Below are 27070 nucleotides of genomic sequence, written 5' to 3' on the forward strand. Positions count from 1 at the left end.
ACAGAGCCAGGCCATTCGTCCCATCTGATCTGTGCTGCCCTTTCTACTCATCTCAGCCTTTTCTCTCCCCTGTTGCCATGTCTTGTTATTTTTTTTCTCCCTCTCACGTTTATTCCACTTCCTTGTCTGTGACACCCACTTCAACACTCGTATGGTAGCTTCAGAATTCTCATTGTTCTCTGGGTGAAGAACGTTCTCTTGACCTCTTTATGAGGTTGATGGTAGTTGGTAAAATTTCACCTTCCCTAGAACATCCTGGTGCAATTCTACACTGCCGTCAGAGAGAGCATCTTCATATCAACCATCGCTGTCTGGTTTGGTGCAGCATCCCCTCAAAATATACACAAACTACAATCAACTGTCAGATCAGCAGAAAGTGTCACTGGCTGCAGTCTACTGGAGGACCTGTGTGTGTCCAGGACAAAGAAACGAGCAGGAAAATCATTATGGACACGACCCACCCTGCAAACTACACTTTCCAAAAGTTCCTCCTGGAAAGCACTATAGGGCTATTAAAACAAAAACTTCATGTCATCTTAAAACTTTCTTCCCCCGAGCAGTTCATCTGATCAACCATTCTAGTTAGCTCCCTTCACCCTCCTCTGTGTATTACCTTCATCAATGCACAGTAAACATTTTAAACCACTTTTTATAATGCTGTTTACATTGTAAATACACATTGATATTTATGTATTCATACACATTTTATTTCACATTCATAGGTTGTATGGGGTGTCAGGGAGGGGTAGCACCTCTGGTGGGCGAACATGTTGCATCCTTTTCAAGGCGGTTTGTCCACCTTTGGTCCCCATCTGGCACTCAGCTCTCACCTGTGGCTCCCCGTAGCTGTTTGCATGCGACAGCGACCACACTCCGGGCAATGGCTTCGACAAGCCGGCTAAACCAGGTGAGGGTAGCCGACGGGTCTCAAACCCTTGGTGAGATAGGGAGTTGTCTATCCCAGCATGTGAAGACAGGCTCCGGCGGATTGAGCGGACGAGACCAATGGAAGGTCCAACGGTCAAGAAGGCAGTCTCTGCAAGCGTCGTGGAACATGTAGAGCAGGAGAAGACACAGAAGACGTCCTGGTCATCTACTGCGCCTAGTTCCATCTCCAGCTGTCTCGACTCTGTCTTGCCATCGGATCCAGATGGGAATTGGGAAGAGAGTGTGAGGCTGTCGCTGCGCAACTCTCCCTCACTTAAATCCAAATCACGCGCTAGTCTCGACACCATCATTACGGTGTCGAGGTCCTCATCGACGTACGATGGACAAACAACCATTTCGCATTCATACTTTAACCTCTATTTTTTATTCTTTATTCTTTAGAATTGTTGGAAGCTGTTTTTTGTTGCATGTTACACCCTAACCAACACACCACAGCAAATTCCTAATACATGTAAATGAAGTTGACACTTGATGATCTTATTTTATTTAGAGAAACAGTAAGGAACAGACCCTTCCGGCCAACAAGCCGTGCTTCCCTGCAACCCACCTGTTTGCAAAGACCAATTAAACTGCTGACTGGTACGTCGTAGGACTGTGGGAGGAAACCAGAGCACCCGGAAGAATTTACTTATTCATTTATTTTGAGATACAGTGTGGAGTAGTCCCTTCGCACAGCAACCCACCAATTTAACCTTAGCTTAATCACGGGACAATTTACAATGACCAATTAATCTAGCAACTGTTACGTTTTTGGACTGAGAGAGGAAACCGGAGCACCCGGAGGAAACCCACAGGGAGAACGTATTTACAGGCATCGTCGGGATTCGAACCCTGGTCACCTGAGCTGTGCTAACCACTGCACTATTGTGCCACCCAAGGTGATTCGTGGGGAGGTCATGGGTCACAAACAAGAGAATATCTGCAGGTGCTGGAAATCAAAGTAATGCACACAAAATGTTGGAGGAAATCAGCAGGTCAGGCAGCGTCTATGGAAAAGAGTAAACTGTTGAGGTTTCAGGCCAAGACCTTTCAACGAGATTGGAAAAAACGATGAGAAGTCTAAGTAAGAAGGTGGGGGAGGAGAGGAAGTTGGGCAGGTAAGAGAGGGAAATGGGAATGGGGAAGGAGAGGGAGGGAGAAATAATTCATCTGGATAGCCTCCGACCTGTTGGTACGAACATCGATTTCTTGAACTTCCGGTAATTCCCCCTCCCCCCCCCCGCCACTTCTCTTCCAGCATTCCCCATTCCCATTCCCCTTTCTCACCTTATCTACTTACCAGTAGATAAATGAAGTTGAGTAAAATTATTCCCTTTGGTTCAAGAGCCTGATGGTTGATGCTAACTGATCCTGAACCTCATGGTGTGAATCCTGAGGCTCCTGTACCTTCTTCCTGATGGCAGCTGCAAGAAAAGAGCATAGCCTGGGTGCTTCGAGTCCCTGATGATGGATGTTGCTTTCCTACAATAGGATTCTGTGTCGATATTCTCAATGGTGGGGAGGGCTTTACTCGTGATGGACACTACATTTTGTAGGGTTTTCTGTTGACGTATTGGTGTTTCCATACCAGGCTCTGATGCAACCAGTAAACTTGATAAGATGTTCTCACCGTTAAAAGGGACAGTTGTTCAGGACCTACGTAACCCCTACTAGCCATCAGTGCTATTGTCCTACTGAGATCTCATAGAGTAATCACTGAATGGAAAAAGGCCCTTCAGCCCACTTGGTTAATGCTGACCACTGCAATTGCACCCATCTCAACCACTTCCTCTGGCAGCTCATTCCAGGTACTCACTATCCTCTGTGTAGAGAGGTTACCTTTCAGGTCCCTTTTAAATCTCTCCCCCAATCCTGGGGAAAAGACAATGACCGTCCACCTTATCCATACCCCACATGATTTTATAAACCTCGATCAGGTCATTGCTCATTCCTCCTGTGCTCGAAGGAGTGAAGATCCAGTATGCCCGACCTCTCTCTATGACTCAGGCTTGCTGTCAGAATCAGGTTTATTATCACTGACATCTGTCGTGTCATTTGTTGTTTTATGGCAGCTGGACAGTGCAATACATAAAATATACCATAAATTATAATAAGAAATATATATGAAAATGGAAATAAGTTTTATACTTTTTTACTTTATACTTTATTGTCACCAAACAATTGATACTAGAGCATACAATCATCACAGCGATATTTAATTCTGCTCTTCATGCTCCCTGGAGTACAAATCGATAGTAAATATTAAAAATTTAAATTATAAATCATAAATAGAAAATAGAAAAGGAAAAGTAAGGTAGTGCAAAAAAGCAGAGAGGCAGGTCTGGATATTTGGAGGGTATGGCCCAGATCCGGGTCAGGATCCGTTCAGCAGTCTTATCACAGTTGGAAAGAAACTATTCCCAAATCTGGCTGTACGAGTCTTCAAGCTCCTGAGCCTTCTCCTGGAGGGAAGAGGGACGAAATGTGTGTTGGCTGGGTGGGTCGTGTCCTTGATTATCCTGGCAGCACTGCTCCGACAGTGTGCAGTGTAAAGTGAGTCCAAGGGCGGAAGATTGGTTTGTGTGATGTGCTGCGCCGTGTTCATGATCTTCTGCAGCTTCTTCCGGTCTTGGACAGGACAACTTCCATACCAGGTTGTGATGCACCCCAGAAGAATGCTTTCTATGGTGCATCTATAAAAATTAGTGAGGGTTTTAGGGGACAGGCCAAATTTCCTTAGCTTCTTCAGGAAGTAAAGCTGCTGGTGGGCCTTCTTGGCAGTGGACTCTGCTTGGTTGGACCAAGTCAGGTCATTTGTGATATTGACCCCGAGGAACTTAGAGCTTTTGACCTGTTCCACCTGCGCACCACCGATGTAAATGGGGTCGTGCGGTCCGCTACTCCTTCTGAAGTCAACAACCAATTCCTTCGTCTTGCTGACGTTTAGGGATAGCTTATTGTCTTCTTGCCATGCCACCAGGTTCTTAATTTCCTCCCTGTACTCAAACTCACCATTACCTGAGATACGGCCTACAATTGTGGCGTCATCAGCAAACTTATATATTGAATTCGATGGAAACTTGGCTACACAATCATGGGTGTACAGTGAGTACAGCAGGGGGCTGAGTACACAGCCTTGTGGGGCACCGGTGCTCAGAGTGATTGTAGAGGAGAGCTTGTCCCCTATTTTTACAGCCTGGGTCCTGTCTGTGAGGAAGTAAGTTGTGCAAAAGAGAATAAAAAAAGTGAGGCAGTGTTCATGGGTTCATTGTCCATTCAGAAATCTGATGGCAAAGGAGAAGAAGCTTCTCCTAAAATGCTGAGTATGTGTCTTCAGGTTCCTGTACCTCATTCCCTGATAGTAGTAGTTAGAAGAAGGTATGTCTTTGGTGGTGGGGATCCTTAACGATGGATGCTGCATTTTTGAGGCATTGCCATGTGAAGATGTCCTTGATGCTGGGGAGGCTGGTACTCATGATAGTGCTGGCTGAGTTTACAACCCTCTGCAGATTTCTCCAATCCTATCCAGGAGGCATCCTCGTAAAATATCTCAAAGTAATGAAGACTCAAAAGACTCCAGATTCTGGAACCTGGAGCAACAAGGTAAATGCTGGAAGAACTCAATAAGTCAAGCAGCATCTGTGGAGGTAAATGGACAGTCCCTCTCTATGATTTCTGCCACTTTCCTGTTTTTTGATCATTTTGATCATGTTCGTACTCAGATTCACTCCCACAGCCATCCACCACCTGCTGCCCTTTGTTGACTCCAGTTATCTCCTCCCAGACTCTGGCTGTCTCCAGCCTCCACTCTTCTATCTGCCACTGGCAAGCAATTGGGTAGATGCATGTGAAGAGGAAATACAAGCAGAAGCAGACAGAAAAAGCTGGAACACTCAGCAGATCTGGAAAGAAAAGCAGTTAAAATTTGAGGTCAAGAACCCTTCAGCCAGAACTGAGGACGTTCCAACAATGTTTCCCAGATGTGACCAAGGGTCCTGGACCTCAAATGTTCACTCTACTTGTCCCACCACAGATGATGTTTGACCTAAAGAGTGTTTCCAGATTTTCTGGTTTGACTCCAGATGTCTATGTGTGTTTGATTTTCACTAACTGCATGGCCTATGACATAATTAATGCTCAAAATACTCTCCCTGTGTCCCATTAAACTGGAACAGGTTAATTGCACATTCCCTGTACCGCTCTTCAGAAGGATTGAATTTAGCCCCCATTATCTCTAGCCCCACACTTTCAAACTTCTGGGAATGTATGACTGTCCCAACAGCAACAACAAACCCACCCTCACTGCAGACCCCAGCAACAACTGCACATTCACCAAACTCCATTCCTGCTCTCCTGGAATCTCCAGAACAAATCTGACGCCAAACCAGGGAATATGCAGATCCCCGGAGGTAGGATACAGTCCTGGTCCTACTCCGTGATGTCCTCAGGCATCTTTCCCTCTTTTGGGACAAGGGAAGTGATTTACGTCAGAGAGCGTTTAGGGTGTTTAACCCAGTCTTACAAATGCACTTTTGTCCCTTGGCATCAGGAGCTCTGGAATTTATTTTCTCAAGTGCTGCCAAGTAACCATATTGTTTGGAGAATCCAGTTTGTCATATCTGATGAAGTCACTCCTTCTCTGGCCCCATTGAATTTGCTGAAGTTTCTAGGCTCCATAGCAATGCAAGGAAGCCTCCATTCTACTCTGTGAGAAAGTTTACTTTTCACTCCAAAGTAAATTTATTATCACATGCATGTCACCATTTGATATTTGTTTTCTTACAGGTATTTACAGGAAAATGAAGAAATACAATAGAATTAATGAAAAATTATACATGACAGAGACTGACAAATTCAAAGCACAAAAGAGAACAAATTATACCAATAATAAATAAATAAATAAACTGAGAACATGAGCTGTGGGATCCTTGGAAGTGAATCTATAGGTCACGGAATCAGTTCAGAGTTGGGGTGATTGGAGATATTCACACTGGTTCAGGAGCCTGTTGGTTGTACGATAGTAACACACACAGAAAGCTGGAGGAACTCAGCAGGCCAGGCAGCATCTATGGAAAAGAGTACAGTCGACGTTTCAGGCCGAGATGCTGCCTGGCCTGCTGAGTTCTTCCAGCAATTTTGTGTGTGTGTGTGTGTTGCTTGAATTTCCAGCATCTGCAGATTTTCTCTTATTTGGTTGTACGGTAGTAACTGTTCCTGAACCTGCTGGTGGGGAGACCAAAAAAAAGTTAGCCGCGAATGACATCAGGCTAGAACCATCTAATTTTGGCATATCTTGAAAGTGTTGCAGGGGCCCTGATGATAGGAAGTTGAAAGACTCTGATTAGTGTAATCACTCCATCACCTATGCCACACATTCAATGATAGGAAATGCTGATTTGGTCATTATGTGCTTATCAGTTTCACGGTCCATTTTCAACGTGAAATTGATTTTACCTTACCCATGCCTTATCCAAGAAGCATCTAGGAATGTGACTGTGAATACATAATTGACCTTGCTACAGCAACAGACTGCCATACTGAATGACTGGGGCATAGTTTGATGCAAGATCAAGGCTTTGCTTTAACTTCTATAGAAAGTAATGGATACAGCCCAGTTCATCACAGGCAAAGCCCTCCCTACCGTTGAGCTCATCTTCTACAAGGAGCACTGCCACAAGAAAGCAGCCTCCATCACCAATGACCCCCACTGTCTAGGCCATGCTCTCTTCTCACCAATACCAAGGGGCAGGAGTAACAGAAGCCTTAGATCCCACAGCAGGTTTCTCCCCCCTTTCTTTCTAGTCCTGATCGAGGGTCTCAGCCAAAATGTTGACTGTTTATCCCTTTCTGTAGATGCTGCCTGACCTGCTGAGTTGTGTGTGTTGCTTTATGTCCCATACCACAAGGTATAGAAACATACCCTACAACCATCAGGCTCCCGAACCAGCTTGGATAACTTCATTCACCTCAACACTGAAATGACTCCACAACCTCTAGACTCACCTCCAAGGACTCCACAACTCATGTTCTCAGTATTATTTATTTACTTCTTTATTTTCTTTTATTTACATAATTTGTCTTCTTTTGGCATTGGTTGTTATTGTTTATGAATAAATTTTCAGAAATTCTATTGTATTTCTTTATTTTTTCTGCAAATGCCTGCAAGAAAATGAATCTCAATGTATTATATGGTGACATATGTACTTTGATAATACATTTACTTTGAACTTTGAACTTTGTATTCTGAAATTTAATGCTTGTTAAATGGGAGCAACAGCTCTCCGTCCAGGTTCAGGCAGGAGAAGGCGGAGGTGGAGATCGCAGACAAGATACAATCCCAGATAACATACCGCAACAGCGGTGCGCTCAAAGAAAGAATTGGCTCCAGGCTTGTTACGTGAACTGTATTTGAACACAAGATAGAACAAAGCGACCTGCTTATTTCACAAGAGTGGATACCTGAGAGGCCGTGCAATGGTTTTCAGACACTGTGATAATGAATAGAAGAAGCAGAATATTTTAAGAGCTCTCAGGAGAGGCTGGTGCCTGCACAGTTGAAGTTGTCTGCGGTAGGCGCAGAACATGCTCAACTCCAGGACAGAAGGATGTGATTACCAGTCCCAGATCCAAAGGTTTCAGCTCAAGTTCCTTAGTGACACCAATCAGTAAAACACTAATTACTACATTTTAGCAACACTACAGACACTTTGATTACTTTACACTGAAATGGACTTTTTTGAAGCCTACTGAATATTGGTATTCTGATGAAGAGTGTCCACCCAAAACATCGAGTGTTTATTATCCCTTCCATGGGTGCTGCCTGATCTGCTGAGTTCCTCCAGAATTTTGTATGTGTTAAGCTGGATTTCCAGTATATGAAGAATCTGTTATGTTTTGAACTTTTTTTTGGTTCTAATTGTGTTCTTTCTGGTAAAAAAAAAACTGGTGTATGGTGTATAGTAGTATACTGTAATAGCATTGGGAGCAGTTTGTATAATAGTACCTGAGCAGTTTTGGTCCCCATAGCTAAAAAAGGATGCGCTGGCTGAGACTGGAGGGGGTTCATGAAAACGATCCTAGGAATGAAAAGGCTAACGTGTGAGAATCGTTTGATGACTCTGCACCTGTCTTTACTGGAGTTTAGAAGAATGGAGTGGATCTCGTTGAAACCTGTTGAGTAGGAAACTGATTGCATTGAAACCTCTTCTCATTGCTGCCATCAAGGAGGAGGTACGTGAGCCTGAAGGCACACACTCAATGATTCAGGAATGAGTTCTTCCCTTCTTCCATCAGATTTCCGAACGAGCAATAAACCCATGAGCACTACCTCAGTCTTTTCCTCTCATTTTGCTCTACTTACTTAACTTAATTTTCTTATATTCTTCTTATGGTAATTTATATTTTTTATAATTATATATTGCAATGTACTGCTGCCACAAAACAACGAATTTTACCACATATGCCTGTGATATTAAATCTGATTCTAACCATGAAAGGCTAGACATGGAGAGGATATTTCCAGTAGTGAGAGAGTCTCGGACCACAGGGCACAGCCTCAGAATAGAAGGACGTCCCTCTACAACTGAGATAAGGAGGAATTTCTTTAGCCAGAGGGTGGTGAATTTGTGGAATTCATTGCCACAGTAACAGAGGCCTATTAATTTGGTACATTTAAAGCGAAGGTCAATAGATTCTTGATTATACACAATAGACAATAGACAATAGGTGCAGGAGTAGGCCATTCGGCCCTTCGAGAAAGGACTGCCATTCACTGTGATCATGGCTGATCATCCACAATCAGTAATCAGTATCCAGATCCTGCCTTATCCCCATAACCTTTGATTAGTAAGGTCATCAAAGGTTTTTCAGAATCAGAATCAGGTTTAGTCTCACCGGCATATCTCATGAAACTTGTTGTCTTTGCAGCAACAGTACAAAGTAATATATAATAATAGAAAAAAAACATGAATCACAGTAAGTATATATACTGTATATATTAAATTGTTAAATAAGTAGTGCAAAAATAGAAATAAAAATGTAGTGAGATAGTGTTCACGGGTTCAATGTACTTTCAGAAATTGGATGGCTGAAAGTGAGAAGCTGTTCCTGAATTGTTACAGTTGTGGAGAAAAGGGAGATTAATGGGGTTGAGAGGGATAATAAATCAGCCATGATCAAATGGCGCAGCAGGCCCAATGGGCCAAATGGCCTAATTCTGCTCTGATAGTCTACAGTTTGTTTAATTTATCTTTTTATCTTATCTGATGCTGTGAGGTTGCTGCAAGTTTTTCATCTCACCTCTGCACAGGACAACAAACTCAACTTTGACATCGCCACTCCCTATGCTTTCAGGAAATGTATAGGAGGCTTGACCCAAAGCAGAGCAGTGGAGACGATTCAGCGATAACCGAGAATTTTAATATTGAACTGCAGAAATAACAAGCCATGAGGGGCCACAAAATGAGAGAGAACAGATACTTAACTCGATAAAGCAATAAAGTTAGAATAGAAGTTTGTTAGCTGGGTGGAGACTGTGCCTGCCTGTGCAGGCCGACAAATACAAAGCGGATGGTGTGGAACTCAGATGTACTTTCTGTCACTGATAACTGGTTGAAGTGAGGACCCTGTCTGCACTGTCAGTGATTGTGAAAGACCCCACAACACCATTCTAAAAGGAACTGGGGCTTCTTCACTTGTGGCCTGGATACCTTTTGTTCTTTACCCAACCTCACAGGGAGTGATCATTTGGCTACTATCACAATTCTGCTTGTGGTAGCTTTGTGTACAGAAAAAAAATGTCCTTATCGTCTACATTAAAATAGCAAACATGCTTCATTGTAAACTATTGAGAGGTCCTATGTATGTTCATGGTCTTCTGCTGCTGTACCCCATCCCCTTGACACATTCTACTTTCAAAGATGCTCTTCTGCACACCACCGTTATAACATGTGGTTGTCGCCTTCCTGTCAGCTTGAACCAGTCTGGCCAACTCCTCTGACCTCTCTCATTAACAAAGCGTTTTCACCCACAAAACTGCCGCTCACTAGATTTTTTTTTTGTCCTCTGTAAACCCCAGACACTTGTGTTTGAAAAACAAGGAGTTCAGCAAGTTTCTGAGATACTCAAACCACCCCATCTGGCACCAACAATCATTCCATGGTCAAAATCACTTAGATCACATTTCTTCTCCATTCTGATGTTTGGCCTGAACAACAACTGGCCACGTCTGCATGAATGTAAAAGGAAGTTCTTAACAAGCTCACGATTTCCAGCCATTCTCCAATTGACAATTGGTTTATCATTGTCACATGTGCTGAGTTAAAATGAAAAGCTTTTGTTTACACAAGACCATCAGACATCGGAGCAGAATTAGGCCATTCGACCCATTGAGTCTCTTCTGCCCCTTGACCATGGCTGATTTATTTGCTCCCTCAAGAGGAGTGTGATACAGGCCTTTTGGTCCAATGGGCTTCACCATGCAGCCGCCCACCTACTCAGCCCTGCCTATTCACAGGATGATTTACAATGACCGATTAACCTACTAACTGAGACGTCTTTGGAATGTGGGAGGAAACCGGAGAATCCAGAGGAAGCTCACACAGTCACAGGGAGGACACACAAGCTCCTTACAGAGAGAGCCGGAATTGAACTTCAAACTCTAATGCTGTAATGGTGCCGTGCTAACCACTACGCTACCCTGATGCCCGTTGAATCTGACAGAAGAGGAAAGGTGGGGCATGGAATAAAGCGAGGGAGGTAGTGCAAGGAATTGGTGGGAGGAGTTTGTGGGTGATAGATGATCAGTAGATGGTGATGGTATGGGTGATGGGGTTTGTAGAATTCCAGTAGTTTCATCGTTATTAATCCTAGCACTTTAATTACAATTTTTGTCAGCAATTGTAGAGGATGGGAGGATGTTTTACACAAAAACAGAGCAGCAGAGATGATTTTAGCTGTAAGTGATACTTTACCAATAAACTGCAAAATAGCAAACCACCGGGGGCCACAAAACAAGAGAGAACAGATACTTAATATGACAAGGCAATAAGGACACTGAAGGCTACAAACAACTGGTTGAGGCCGGCTGGTTCAATGAGTGAACAAGGACTGTGAATGAGAGCTGGGTTTAAATAGGCTGCAGGTGATCAGTTGGAAATGAGTGCCAGGTGACTCCAGTTAGCTGGGTGGAGACTGGGAGGTGCCTGCCTATGCAGGCCTGATGGATTTACTTAATTATGTGAGCTTAAACTTTCTGCTGCTGCAGTGAGATTTGAACTCATGTCTTGGGATCAATGTCTCAGTCCCCTGGACACGGGTTCAGTAACTTAACCTCTTTGGCCAAGTTTTTGGTCACCTAATAACTCCTTGTATAACTCAGTGTCAGATTTTGTCTGATAATTGCTTCTGCAAAAGGGCTGAGACTCTTGCTCTGCTAAAGGAAGACAACCTTTACACTTCTCCTGGCGTTTCTTCAGTCCGCGTGTTTGGATGAATGCTCTCACACAACAGGAGCAGGCAGGAGGTGGGGAGATCAGCTGAAGTTTACAGTCAATGGGTTTTCTCTCTCTGTCTCTCATCTGCCCGGGCTCACTTTAACAAGGCTGAGGAAACGAAACAGATCAAATTATCAGCTGCCACATTTTATTTAGCTGGTGGAATGGGAAACTGCTTACTTACTTACTGTCCATTATGCCACTGGCGTTTAGGGCAGTAGTGAAGGTCCTCCATCTTTGTCTGTCCATACCTTCGCACACAGATATAGAAAGACTCTTCACTGCTGTTTCTGTTCCGGTCAAGATGGCACCAGCGAACAACGCTTCCTTGGGCTATGTCTTCCAGATAGTCCACAAAACTGTTTATTTTACTTCTTCAATGTCCTCTTTTTATTTAAAATGTACTTCTGGTACTGTTAGAGCCCGTGATTTACAATTTAAAGATTGACTGGGTGACCTAGAGCTTTAATGTCTCCAAGAAAATTCCAGGAGACAAGCGGTCTCGAGTTGAAGAGGCTTAGAGATGGGGTGCAAGGCCATGATTGACTCCATTTCCCACCGATTAAAGTGTCGAGGAAGATTGAAACAATAAGGCGAATGTGGAAGGCGAGTGAAGGTTCAGGGCGACCACCTGTCTCTCGTTGGCTGCTGTCGGAGAAGGTGTCTGTGTGTGATGGATCTCGCGCTCCTGCTCCTGAGGGAAGGCCTCTGCGTCTGAGTCCTCTCTGTTAACCTTGATATTGTTGGAGGATGTTACCAAAGTTCTGTGATTTGTGGTCTGATCTGTGGTTCAAATTTGGTCTCTTTCAATTTTATATTTTTACATTCTGTGTTTTCACCTGTGCTTTATTGTTGCAGGTTTTTTTGTGCAAGGGAAGGTTTGGGATTTGGGTTTGTTGCAGTTTGCATGATGTGTTTTTTTTGTGTGAGAAGGGTTAATATTCCTGCTGCTGTTTGCACTACATTATTTTTCACTTGGCGGAGGGTGGTTGATGTTCGCGTGATTTGTTTTATGTGTGGGGGAGGTGTTGATGTTCTTGTTGCTATTTGCGATATGTTTTTTGGTATGTATCGGGGGGTGACTTAATGATTTTCTTTGAACGACATCCACAACCTTCTTTGTTTCATGGCTGTCTGGAATCTCAGAGTTCTGTACTGCATACATACTTTAATAATAAATGTACCTTTGAACCTGTGATATTTCTTTTGACCAGTCAGTTATGAACCCTCAGCTGAACCCCATTTGCAAGGAGGGAGCCTCACTTGCCTCCGTCTTCTCAGGAAGTGGAGATGCTGCTGTGCTTTCTTGACAAAAGAGATGGTGTAGAGGGACCAGGTGAGATCATCCATTATGTGCACTCCCAGAAACTTGGTGCTTCCAACTCCACTCGCAGAGGAGTCGTGTCTATGCAATGAGAAGAGGTCAGCCTGCACCCTCCTAAGGTTAACAAGCGTCTCTTCGGTCTTGTCCATGATGAGACTCAAGTTGCCGTACTCGCACCGTTTTATCAGCTGCTCTACCTCCTCTCTGTACACCGTCTCATCGTCGCTGATGATGAGGACGACCACTGCCGTGCCATCAGATGATTCGGTTTGAACTGGATCCAGCTGTGCAGTCAGGCATTTGCAGAGGGCTGAGCCTGGAGCAGGTACTCAGCGTGATGAAGCGAGAGATGCTCCTGCCAACACGGACTGACTCTGGCCTTTCAGTCAAGAAGTCCAGGATCCAGTTACAGAGAGCGGCGTCAAACCCCAGAGAGGACATTTTACCCTCCAGCTTCTGAGGGATAATCGTATCAAATGCTGAGCTGAAGTCAACGAATAGCATCCTGGCATATGAGGCGCCATTTTCCAGGTGGGACGGGACGGAGTGAAGAGAAGAGAACATGGCATCATCAGGTGGGCCGATTTGAGCGATAAGTGAACAGGATGTAGCAGGAAGATAGAATTTAATGTGATCCATAACCAGCTGCTCAAAGCACTTCATTATTGTTCAGGTCGGTGCTACTGGATGGTAGTCATTGAGACAGGTTATTGTGGCCCTCTTGAGCACTTAGACACTTGGGTGGCTGTTTTGAGGCCTGAGGGGAAAGTGGATTATTCTGGAGAGGTTTTGAAAATGCTTGTTGGAGCCTCAGTTAACTGGGCAGCATAGTCCCTCAGCACCCAACCAGGTACAGTATGTTATCAGGCCCTATCAGTCTCTGCCTTAAACATACCCAGTTACTGAATCAAACTGAATTGAACTGACTTTATTTCTCACATCCTTCACATATATGAAGAGGAAAAAAATTTTACATTATGTCTTCATCAGAATGTGCAATGTGCAATTTATAGTAATTTGTAATAAATAGTATGTACAACAGGACAGTCAGTATAACATAGAAATACAATTGAAAATCAGCATGAATGAATCAGCCTGATGGCCTGGTGGAAGAAGCTGTCCCGGAGCCTGTTGGTCCTGGCTTTAATGTAGCAGCTGGAAGAATTTGTGGTTGGGGTGACTCGGGTCCCCAGTGATCCTTCAGGCGCTTTTTACACACCTATTTCTGTATATGTCCTTCATAGTGGAAAGTTAACATCTACAGATGCGCTGGGCTATCCGTACCTCTCTCTGCAGAGTCCTGCGATTGAGGGAAGTACAGTTCCCATATCAGGTAATGATGCAGCCAGTCAGGATGCTCTCAATTATGCCCCTGCAGAAAGTTCTTAGGATTTGGGGACTCATGCCAAACTTCTTCAACCGTCTGAGGTGAAAGACGCTGTTGTGCTTTTTTCACCATACATCCAGTATGTACAGACCACGTGAGGTCCTCGGTGATGTGGATACCGAGGAACTTAAAGCTGTTCACTCTCTCAACCCCGGATCCATCGATGTCAATAGGGGTTAGTGTGTCTACCTGGCCTCCACTGCCATATAGTATGTGGCAATGAATTCCACAGATTCAGTTCCTCCTCATTTCTGTTCTAAAGTGAAATCACTTTATTCTGGAGCTGTGCCCTTGGATCCCAGACTCCCCTAGTTTTAGGAAGATAGATAAAGTATGTGGTGATTACTTTTTTATTTCTCCATGGTTGGAGTGTGAAAACCAACAGAGCAAAGGTTTAAGGTAAGAGCTGGCAAGTTTAGATGAGATCTGAGGAGGAATTTTTTCACTCAGAGGGTAGTTAGAGTTTGTATGCACTTGCCAAAGGGGATGGTGGTAGCAAAGGTTCTCACACACCTGAGAAGCATCTGGGCTAGTACTTGCAAAGGTATAGAAAGCTATATTAAGATTCAGATTCATTTATTTATCGCACGTGCATTGAACATGAAGTGAAATTTGTTGTTTGTGTTGACAACCAACCTAGGGACGTGCTGGAGACAGCACGAAAGTGTTACCACTCTTTCCAGCACCAATAGGCTAAGGAGCTAATACAGGTGAATGTGAGTGACGCAGGTAGGTATAGAACTGTGCAAAAGCCTAGGCACATATATATAGCTAGGGTGCCTAAGATGTTTGCACAGGACTGTGGTAGAGTCATAGAGTCATAGAAAAGTACAGCACAGAAACAGGCCCTTTGGTCCACCTAGTCTGTGCTGAACCATTTAAACTGCCTAATCCCATTGGCCAGCACAGGGACCATAGCCCTCCATCCCCTACTATCCACGTACCTATCCAAACTTCTCTTAAACTTTGAAATTGAGCTCACACGCACCACTTGTGTTGTTGGCAGCTCAGGACCCTCTGAGTGAAGAGGTTTCCCCACATGTTCCCCTTAAACTTTTCACCTTTCACCCTTAACCTATGATCTCTGGTTGTACTCCCATCCAATCTCAGTGGAAAAAACCTGCTTTCTTTTATCCTATCTATACCCCACATGATTTTGTATGCCTCTATCAAATCTCCTCTCAAGTTTCTATCTTCCAAGGAATAAAGTCCTTACCTATTCAGTCTTTCCATAAACAGTGACTCGAGCCTTCTAGACCCAGAAACATACATGTAAATTTTCTTTGCATTCTTTCAACCTTATTTCCATCTTTCCTGTTGGTAGATGACCTAAAGTGCACCAAATTAGGCCTCACCAACGTCTTATACAACTTCAACATAACATCCCAACTCCTGTACTCAATACTTTGATTAATGAAAACCAATGTGCTTTCTTTACGACCCTATCAACCTGTGACACCGCTTTCAATGAATTATGGACCTGCATTCCCAGATCCCTTTGATCTACCACACTCCTCAGTACCCTACTGTTCACTGTGTAAGACCTACCTGGTTGGTCCTTCCAACTTTTATCTATTGTACTGTACTGCTGTCATAAAAAAAACTAATTTCATGACATTTGTGAATGATGATAAACCTGATTCCGATATGGGTCACTATTGTGGGCTGAGAGTGGGAAAGGGGAATCATTATTGGGAAAAGTGGAAGGGAGAGGGGAGGGAACGGGAAGCACCAGAGAGGCATTCCGTAATGATCAATAAACCAGTTGTTTGGGATCAAATGACTTCCCCTGGTGTCTCAGGGCAGGGGGTGGCATGGGTGCCACCTTGTCCCACATCCCACCCGCAGTGCTCCACCCTCACCATTCCCAACATCCTTTCCTCCCGCCAGATTTACAAGCTTGCTCTCCACCCTACGTTGACAAATACAGTCCTGTGCAATGAGTAGAATGGACATTATGGGCTGAATGGCCATGCTACTTGATGGCTGGAATTTAAGTTAGTAACACCCATCCTCCAGTGTTTAACACACCCAGACATACGTGGTATGAATGGCCAGCCAAGCAGTAAAGTTGCAGCGATTTGAACTGTCACCTGTGGAACGCAACGAGATTGAAAAATGTGAAGAAATTTCCAACAGCTTATTTATAGAATGAGATAGCCCAGAGCAAGTACTTGAAAATATCCCGAGCTAGGGTTCAGCTGACAACATAATCTTGGATCTTTTCACTGTCCGAGGCTCTGTTACCATTGAAGTTCTGAGGGATGGAATCACGTGGCATTTCTTCAGTGTCACTTTATATATTTATTTACTAGGGGGAGTGTCACACTGACACCCGTGGCTGGACTGCTTGGCAACGAGTGTTATGTTTCCTGTTCACGAGCACATAGCTAGCAAGGCCGGGTTTTAACATTCAGTCCTGGGTGATGGGGAGACATTGTCTTGACCCACTACAACCTTTTGGGTGGAGCTTCTTCCCCAGTGCTGCTGATAGGAGTCCCAGGATTCTGACCATGGAGAGGTCACCGTGGTGTGGATGGTTCCCGTCTTCCCCGGGCTGTCGTTTCTGATTGTGGGAGGGCTTTGGATTCCACCCCAACCGGTTTTCTCCTCCCAGGGAAGAAGCCTTTCTGACATTTATTGCCATGGAGAGTCACAGAACATGGGAACAGACTCTTAGGATCAGCAAGTCTTCACTGACCATCAAACAACATTTGCACCAGGGGTTCTCATTTCTGTTGTATTGGTACTGTGTTGAACATTGTGGCATATTACGTGTGGCAACATCTATGGGCTGTCCCCGGCACTTCCTTAGGTGTGTTGGTTTTTAACACAAGCACACAAATGACACATCTCACTGTACATTTTGATGTTTACATGATAAGTAAATCCGAATCTCAAGGTAGTGTACATTCATGATCTTAAGCTGCTGTAGCCCATCCACTTTAAGGTTTGAAGTGTTGTGCGTTCAGAGATGCTCTTCTGCACACTACTATTGTAATGTGGGATTATTTGAGTTACTGTCACCTTCCTGTCAGCTTGAACCAGTCTGGCCATTCTCCTCTGACCTCTCTCATTAACAAGGCATTTTCACCCACAGAACTGCTGCTCACTGGATTTTTTTTGTTCTTGCACCATATACAGGGGTATTCATTTTAACAACTAGCAGAAACACTGTCAATAAGATCTTTGATCTCCTCTGGGTTTTATCATTTTCACTCTCATTCATTTGTACTCTCACAATAGGCAGGCCTGAAGCAGGTAATGAGGGATCTCATTGAAACCTATTGAATATTGAGAGGCCTAGGTAGAGTGGAGGCGGAGAGGGTGTTTCCTATAGTGGGGGAATTTAGGACCAGCGGGCACAACCTCAGAATAGAGGGACATCTATTTAGAATAGAGATGAGGAGAAATTTCTTTAGCCAGAGGCTGGTGAATCTGTGGAAGTCATTGCCACAGAGGCTGTGGAGGCCAAGTCATTGAGTGTATTTAAATCGGAGGCTGAGAGATTCTTGATAATTCGGCATGAAAGGTTAGGGGAGAAGGCAGGAGAATTGAGTTGAAGGGAAATGGATCAGCCATGATCAAATGGTGGAGCAGAGCCAATGGGCCAAATGGCCTAATTCTGCTCCCGTGTCTTATGCTCTAGTAAATGTGGGGCAATGAGTGCCTGTCACAACCACAGACTCTGCCGTAGGATCTGCACACCCGCGCAGGCAGCGGCAGAATAGGTTCTACATGCTCATTTATTAGTTATTGAGATACAGTGCAGAACCAGCCCTTCCGGCCCTTCCAAACCTTCCAAGCCTTCCAACTCTTCCAACCGTTCCAACTCTTCCAACTCTTCCAACCGTTCCAACCGTTCCAACCGTTCCAACCTTTCCAACCGTTCCAACCGTTCCAACTGTTCCAACCGTTCCAACTGTTCCAACTCTTCCAACTCTTCCAACTGTTCCAACTGTTCCAACTGTTCCAATTGTTCCAACTGTTCCAACTGTTCCAACCCTTTCAGCCCTTCCACCACAATGCTCAGCAATCCCCTGATTTAACCCGAGCCTTATCATGGGACAATTCACAATGACCAGTTAACCTATCAACCAGTACGTCTTTGGACAGTGGGAGGAAACTGGAGAACCCGGAGGAAACTGATGCAGTCACATTCACAGGAAGAACATACAAACTTCTTACAGGCAGGGGCGGGAATTTAACCCGGGTCACTGGTACTGTAAAACATTGTGCTAACCACTATTTTACTGAGCAAGCATTATAGTGTTTCATTGTGGTAGTATTTGGCTCCATTCTTTTCATTCCAGTCTTGTCTAGACTCAACCAAAAGCAGAGCATTTTCAACACTCCTTGCCTACCATTGTCCTGGTTCCGGGAAAGAAGACTACTGTTTAGACTGAAGTTAAGGAGCGGTATTTATTAAAGACTATAGGATACAGGAGCAGAATTAGGCCAGTTAGCCCATCGAGTCTGCTCTGCCATTTAACACGGCTGATCCTATCGTCCTCTCAGCCCCAATCTCCTCCTTCTCCCCATGTCCCTTCATGCCACAACCGATCAAGGATCAATCAACCTCTGCCTTAAATATACATAAAGACTTGACCTCCACAGCTGCCTGTGGCAAAGAATTCCACAGAACTCTAACTTCCCACTAATTTTTGCTCTATTATATACCCTCTCGTTAGCTTTTATGTTGGCTTTGACTTCTCTTGTTAGCCACTGTTGTGTCATCTTGCCTTTAGAATACTCCTTTCTCTTTGGGATGTATATATCCTGTGCCTTCCGAATTGCTTCCAGAAATTCCAGCCATTGCTGCTCTGCCATTATCCCTGCCAGTGTTCTTTTCCCATCAGTTCCGGGCAACTCCTTTCTCATGCCTCTGTAATTCCCTGTACTCCACTGTAATACTGATACATCTGACTTTAGCTCCCCCTTCTCAAATTTTAGGGTGAATTTGATCATATTATGATCACTTACCCCTAAGAGTTCTTTTACCTTAAGCTCTCTAAACAATTCTGGTTCATTGCACAACACCCAATCCAGAATAGCTGATCCTCTAGTGGGCTCAACCACGAGCCGCTCTAAAAAGCCATCTCGTAGGCACTCTGGAAAAATCCCCCTCCTATAATCCAGCACCAACCTGATTTTCCCAATCTACCTGCATATTGATATCCCCCATGACTATTCTAACATTGCCCTTTTGGCAGGCATTATTTTATCTCCCTTTGTAATTTATAGGCCACATCCTTACTACTGTTTGAGGGACTGTATACAACTCCCATCAGAGTCTTTTTACCCTTGCAGTTTCTTAGCTCGATCCACAATGTCACCTCTTTCTAATGATTTGATTTCATTTTTTACCAACAGAGCATCGCTGCCCCACTGCCTTCCTGCTTATCCTTTCAATACAATATATATCCTTGGACATTAAGCTCTGGGAGACCGTTTCGCTGAACACCTACGCTCTGTCCGCCAGAGAAAGCAGGATCTCCCAGTGACCACACATTTCAATTCCACGTCCCATTCCCTTTCTGATATGTCTATCCACAGCCTCCTGTACTGTCAAGATGAAGCCACACTCAGGTTGGAGGAACAACACCTTATATTCCGTCTGGGTAGCCTCCAACCTGATGGCATGAACATTGACTTCTCTAACTTCCATTAATGCCCCACCTCCCCTTCGTAACCCATTCCTTATTTATTTATTTCTCTCTCTCTCTCTCTCTCTCTCTCTCTCTCTCTCTCTCTCTCTCTCCTCTGTCCCTGTCACTATACTCCTTGCTCATCCTCTGGGCTTCCTCCCTCCCCCTTGTCTTTCTCCCTGGGCCTCCTGTCCCATGATCCTCTCGTATCCCTTTTGCCAATCACCTGTCCAGCTCTTGGCTCCATCCCTCCCCCTCCTGTCTTCTCCTATCATTTCGGATCTCCCCCTCCCCCTCCCACTTTCAAATCTCTTACTAGCTCTTCCTTCAGTTAGTCCTGACGAAGGGTCCCGGCCCGAAATGTCGACTGTACCTCCTCCTAGAGATGCTGTCTGGCCTGCTGTGTTCACCAGCAATTTTTATGTGTGAAGCTCTGAGCTATAATCTTCCAGCCATGATTCAGTTGCGCCTACATCATACCTGCCAACCTGCAACTGTGCTGCAAGCTTGTCTACCTCATTCCGTATGCTGCGCACATTCAGATACAACACCTCCAGTCCTGTGTTCACCCTTTTCGATTTTGTCCACCTTTTATGTTGTAACTCATCCTGTTGACTGCAATTTTACCCTATCAGCAGCCCCTGCTCATTGCACACTGGTAATACACTGCTACTGCCAATCTGATGTGTCAACAGCAGTTTAGTATGAAAGTTCTAGTTAATGGCATAGTGTTTATTGTTTTTTCCTTTATTTCTGCACAGTTACTATTGAATGTCAGTGAACTGTTGATTGGCTTCAGCTCTGTCTTGGCACTCAGGCCTTCCCGCACATTCTTGTCAATGTCTGACTGTTCATGATTGGCAAGCAGTTAATTGAACAGGGCACCACCGCTGTAATGCCAGCCGATGGTGTAGGTGGATTCATACCAGACTTCAAGGTGAGTGGCCCCGGCTTCGAATCCAGCTGGCTCCCTACACGCTTTCCACCCATGCTGGGTCTGGGTTGGGCGTCGAGACAAATGCTAAGGAAACAGCAAAGGTTACCGGCTGCTGTGGCACAAGGGCGCAGGGAGGGACGACAACAACCGCCGTGAAGTCACGGTGGAAGATCACGCAGAAGTTCAGTATCCAGAGGGACATCACCTTCCACCAGAATTTCAGCTTGTTTCTTCCTTCTACAATGACACAGTGCGAAAGTTTCAATTACTGGGAACAGCTGCCGAGGTCGACCTACCGCCTGGGCAGATCTCCGTGTCTTGTTACAGCGGCACTGTTCAGTAATCCTTTCCTGAGAGTGGTCCAGGGCCACAGGCTATGTTTAACCTCAATCGGAGTGCTCCTCTCTGACAGGGGGACGGCGGCTGCTGTTGAAACGGAGTGGACTGAGGGCCGGCGTGAGGGTTTAGAGTCGATGTAAGGGTTGGGCACCTTTCCAGGGGTCTGAACAGCCAAGCCTCTGGCACAGTAGGAATTCACAACACAGCAATCTGCAAGATGTTACGCGAGCTCAAGTCTCCAAGTGGAGAATGCCAGCTGGCTTATCCCAGCCTAGGAGGATTAGGATCTCTGTAACACATTTGCAACCTCAGGGCAACTCGAGCCCCTTCACAGCCAAAGGTGTCTGATGTGCTATTACTGTGACACCGGTTCACCAAAGGCTGCAGACTCAGCCCGCTCCACCACGGCCACAAGGCTTTCCACGATCAAGGACATCTTTACGAAGGGGGCATTCAGCACGAAGGATCTTCACAACACGGGCGATGCCTCTTCTAATTACTACTGTTGGGGGACAGCATGCTCAATGATTCAGGAACAGCCTCCTCCTCTCCATCATTAGGTTCTGAACGACCCAGGAACTCTATCTCACTGTCCCCCTTTTGCACTTTTGATCGATTCATTCATCTATCTATTATCTAACTATCCACAGTATGTATCTATCTATCTGTCTGTCGTCCACCTTTTTATTTATTTGGTTTCAAGATTCAAGATTGCTTAACATCATTTCCAGTACAAGAGCATAAAGGAAAACAAAATAATTGTTACTTCAAATCCGACGCAACGTCCACATACTGAATGGATGGTCCCTACCCACTATTCGTGGGGAACGGTTATTGCCGGTGTTATGGGCTTTTAGACCTACTCCCTAGGTGGGGAATGGTTACTGCCGGTGGAAGGGGCTAGTAGACCTACTCTCTCCCTATGGGGAATCGTAATTTCCGGTGGAATGGGATGTCAAATTTGTCTTGATTTTTTTCCTTTTAAGGATTGGCGTTGGATTGTTCTTAATGGAGATTGTGAGCTTAAGTCAGACCATATGTCATGCACCATGACTAAGATAAGATAAAGAACACAATAATAATAAAAACACAATAGATACTGCGTAAATACATAGGATAGCTTATATACAGAGATTGATTGTATGCCCATAAAGTGACGCTAGGTACAAGAGGGTCCACCGATAAGGTGACTGACAGGAAATGATAAAGTAGTGGTGGTTGGGGGACGTGGAGGGCTGGGTCAGTGGGTGGAGGCATTGATCAGACTTAATGCTTGAGGAAAGTAACTGTTTTTGATTCTGGTGGTCCTGGCGTGAACACTACGCCAACTCCGCCATGTTGGGAGTGGGACAAACAGTACATGGGTTAATCTGGTTATTTATTTATTTATCTATCTATTATCCAGCTATTTATTTGTTTGTTTTTTTATCTGCCTATTTATTTATTTATACTTAATTTTGAAGTGATTTTTATGTTTTGCACTGGACTGCTGCCCCAAAGCAACACATGGATTATTATCTGGGCATCTTTGACAATGCAGCACTCCTCTGGGAATGTCAGTCCGCAGCCCCGTGAGACTCTGCAGTGACCGCTTTTCGCCTTTGCTCCTTCAGCGCAAGGATGGCATTGGAAAGACTTTGTCAGATGTCCACATGGCTGTTGTCTGCCAGATGGACTAGGGTTAAAATATGGCCCAGTGAAATTCCAAAGAGGGAGAAGGGTGTGATCTTTAACGACCCAGTTTTCACAGTTCGTAAATCAGGGAATGACATCAACAACTAGCGCAGTAAAATATCCCAGGACCCATTTATATCTCAACCAACACCTAACATCAAATAATCTGGTCATTATCACATCGCTGTTTATGGAAACTTCCTGTGTTTCACATTAGTTTCTCTACTACCAACTTTCTAGGTTTTAAGTTAGAGTTCGACCACAGTGGGGAAGTGAGGTGAAGTGAGGCAAAGGGGTTAATTAACACTGATAGTCTTTGTTCAGCGTTTGTAGTTAAAGTGAAATATGAGGTTGTGTAGGGGCTGGTGCAGTAAACAGAAACTTCTAAGCAACGTCACAAGACTGTGAAATCTCGTCCTTACAGTATTCCATGATTATAAACGTTAGCTTTATTTGTCACATCCTGCGGTTTCCGTCATTCGCATTAATGTCTGACACGATCAGGGGATGTGCCGGGAGCAGGCTGCAAGCACTGTTCCCTCTATGTTGCGTAGCTGCTCAGCGCACAAAGCCTTCGTTCCACTCAGCTGGAATTTTCTTTTGCAAAACATTTTATTAAAGTGCCGCGCAGTTTTCCTGCTCATATAAATATTTCCTGCTCGGAATAATGGCTGGTTTGTGCAGCTGTAAAAAAAATTAGAGACCATTGACCACAAGTGTTGCCATGTTTCCAGTACCAACTTACTAACCCTAACCTGTACGTATTTGGACTGTGGGAGGAAACCATAGCGCCCAGAGGAAATCTCACTGTCATGGGGGGAACGTACAAACTCCTTATAGACAGCGACAAGAATCAAACCCAATCAGTGATCACCGGCACAGTAAAGCATCGTGCTAGCCGTGACTCTACTGTGCCAACCTGGTGATTTAAAACAGAGGTGTGTAGGAACTTCACAAATAAGGTGGTGAATCCCTGCCCCAGAGCATTTTGGAGATTAAATTAGATTAGATTAGATTATGAGGACACGCAGTTCTCTTTTATTGTCATTTAGTAATGCATGCATTAAGAAATGATACAATATTCCTCCGGTGTGATATCACAGAAACACAGGACAGACCAAGACTGAAAAACTAACAAAAAACACATAATTATAACATATAGTTACAACAGTGCAACAATACCATAACTTGATGAAGAACAGGCACAGTTAAAAAAAAGTTCAAAGTCTCTTTAAAGTCCCACATCTCACGCAGACGGGAGAAGGAAGAAAACTCTCCCTGCCATGCCCGACCACAGTCCGACTCTGAGTCGTCTGAAAACTTCGAGCTCCGATCAGCCCTCCAACACCGAGTACCGAGCACCATCTCTGCTGAACGCTTCGACCTCAGCCTCGGTCGCCAGCAGCAGGCAAAGCCGGGGATTTTGGGGCCTTCTCTCGGGAGATTCTCGATCGTACAGTAGCAGCGGCAACGGACCGGGCATTTCAGAAGTTTCTCCAGATGTTCCTCTGCTTCTAGCGTCTGTCTCCATCAAATCAGAATTGTGCACGGCATCCTACTTACAAATACAATACCAATGATGGAGATGGCATCATTGAGTGAAGATAGGTAAGCTTAAACGTTTGGGAATGGAGTGCTCTGAGGGACAAGCTCAGGAGAGGAGATGAGGCCATGATTGGACTGAATGGCAGGACAGGCTTGTGGGGCCTTGTGGCACTTCTGCACTGTCTGCCAAAGGCGGCACTTTTTAATTCCAGTTGCCATTTCCGTCCTGACGTGTTGATCCATGGCCTCCTTTTGTGCCAGGAGGAACCACCCTCAGGGAGAAGGAGCAACACCTTATATTCCGTCTGCGTATCTGCCAACCTGGTCAACAAATTTCCCCCTCTCCTCTATTCCCCACTCTGACCTTCTACTTCTTCTCACCTGCGTATTACATCCTCCTTCCCTTTCTCCTATGATCCACTCTCCTCTCCTATCAGATTCGTTCTTCAACTGCCCTTGAATTTTCCCACCCACCTGGCTTCACCTATCATCTTCAGCCAATCTCTTTCCTCCCCCCCCCCACCATTTTATTCTGGTTTCTTCCCTGTTCCTTTCCAGTCCTGGTGAAGGGTCTCAGCCTGAAACGTCAACTGTTTATCCCCCTCCATAGATGCTGCCTGGCCTGCTGAGTTCCTCCAGTATTTTGTGTGTGTTACTCTGCATTTCCAGCAACTGCAGAATCTCTCATGCTTATGAATGACTATTCCTTCTCCTACTTTCTTGCATTTAGTGCTCTGGAATATCCTGGGATAGTGAAGGGGCGATAGAGGAGAAGATATTTCTTTAGTTATCTCTGGAGTATAGGAGGCTGTGGTGTGACCATAGAGAGTTTTGCAGCGTAACAAGGGAATGTAGATAAGATGGATAGTCACTGTCTTTTCCCCCAGAGTAGAGGTGTCTGAAACCAGAGAACCAGAGGACACTTTCAAAAGGCAATGCCTTAAGAAGGTGACATCCATCATTAAGGACTCCCATCACCCAGGACATGCCCTCTTCTCATTGCCACCATCAATGAGAAGGTACAGGAACCTGAAGACACACACTCAACATTTCAAGAACAGATTCTTCCCCTCCGCCATCAAATTTCTGAATGGACAATGAACCCATGAACACTACCTCTCTATTTTTTATCTCTCTCATTGCATTACTTACCTAATTTAATTTTTAATATGGAGCATACTTTTTATTGTAATTTGTAATTTTTTTATTCTTATGCATTGCAATGTATCACTGCCACAAAGCAACAGATTTCATGACATGTACCAGTGTAACACCCTGGGAAAGGTTTCATTGCTAAAGTAATGTGGAAGCAGTGTTTTGGGTTATGGTTAGAGATAACAGATGCTTTGGAATGTGAGATGAGCCCTTTGTTCAGCAGGAGATGAATAGAGAAGACGCTGGAGAGAACCGGCTGTAGGATTCTACCCAGTGGAGACCGTGATTCAATGGAGCAAGGTGCCAAGATTGACTGAGAATCAGTGAATATGAATTTTGGGAAGAGTTGAGCTCCAACTTGTGCACATTTGACTGTTTAATTATGATCGACCCTTCTTGTTTTTTTTCTTTCTTTTCTTTACCAACCTTTTAGTTAAAATTCATAAATATAATTCCTTTAATCGTGTGCAATGTGCTGTCTGTTATTTCTTGGCACTGAGTTGTAGCAGGGTAGCAATTTACACAGCGTCTACGCAAACCAGGGTTTGGGGTGGGAGATCCATCTCAATCTTACGGGTTTGGTGGGATGGAATGTGTCTTCCCTACACTTACGCAGCCAAGGAAATCAATAGGGTTTCACCAGTGATATTAAACTTGATTCTGATTCTGATTCGGATTCTGACATAGGTTCAAGGTAAGAGAGGAAAGATTTAAGAGAGACCCAATGGGCAACTTTTTAATACAGCTGGTATTGTATTTAAGGAACAAGCTGGATATGGTCATAGAGGATTTTGGGTGTCTGCTGGGTATATGAGTTCGTTCAGCATCTTATGCATATTGCTCTGGATTTCCAGCATCTGCAGAATCTCTTGTGTGAAAGGTGTAAAGAGATCCTTTCAGAGGCACATAAATTCTTTTCCATATATGCTGCCTGACCTGCAGAGTTCCTCCAGGATTTCATGTGTGTGGCTCTGGATTTCCAGAATTTGCAGAACCTCTTGTGTTTAAAGTGTAGAGAGATTTCTTCAGGGGGACTTAGAATTTTTTTCCATAATTATTGCCTGACCTGCTGAGTTCCTCTAGTATTTTGGCACGTTGTTCTGAATTTCCAGTATCTGCAGAATTTCTCATGCTTGTCAACAATTTTCATGTCACCATAAACCTGATTCATGATTTTGATGTCTTGCATTCAGTGGATTGTTTCTACGAATGGAAGTACTCCTCCCAATGGAATGTCAACTCTTTATTCCTTTCCATAGACGCTGCCTGACCCGCAGAGTTCATCCAGCATTTTGTGCGTTCTACTCTGGATTCCCAGCATCTGAAGAATCTCTTGTGCTTAAGGTGAGATTTCTTCAGAAGGAAGGTTACAAACCTCTGGCACTTTCTAACTTCAGAAAGTTCTGGATGTTCAGCTATTGAGTAAAGTCAAGACCGTGTTTGATAACTTTCTGGGATGTTGAGGGATTCATGAACTCAGGGTACTGGGGGAGAGTGGGATGAGGTGCAGGATCAGTCAGGAACTTGGTAGATCATCTGAGGGTGTTCCAGCTCATAATGTTTTGTTCTTAGGCAACTCATCGACTGAAGTAGTATAGTGTGTTCATTGTGCACTTGGTTGTACTTAAACTAGTCCAGTTG

General features: G+C 44.5%; 1 protein-coding gene across 16 annotated transcripts in view; it reads left to right on the forward strand.

Annotated features, from left to right (window-relative positions):
* The window catches only part of LOC134355783 (uncharacterized), a 131786-nt gene that overhangs the window by 58390 nt on the left and 46326 nt on the right, over positions 1-27070 (forward strand). For 8 of the 16 annotated variants that reach the window (XR_010020201.1, XR_010020197.1, XR_010020203.1 and 5 more), the window contains one exon: positions 26689-26773. The exons of 7 other annotated variants lie outside the window; for them this stretch is intronic. The gene's annotated coding sequence lies outside the window, so the exon portion shown is untranslated. One more of the 16 variants, XR_010020202.1, reaches the window with a different exon arrangement.

This window comes from Mobula hypostoma, chromosome 13 (assembly GCF_963921235.1).
Source record: "Mobula hypostoma chromosome 13, sMobHyp1.1, whole genome shotgun sequence".
NCBI lineage: Eukaryota > Metazoa > Chordata > Chondrichthyes > Myliobatiformes > Myliobatidae > Mobula > Mobula hypostoma.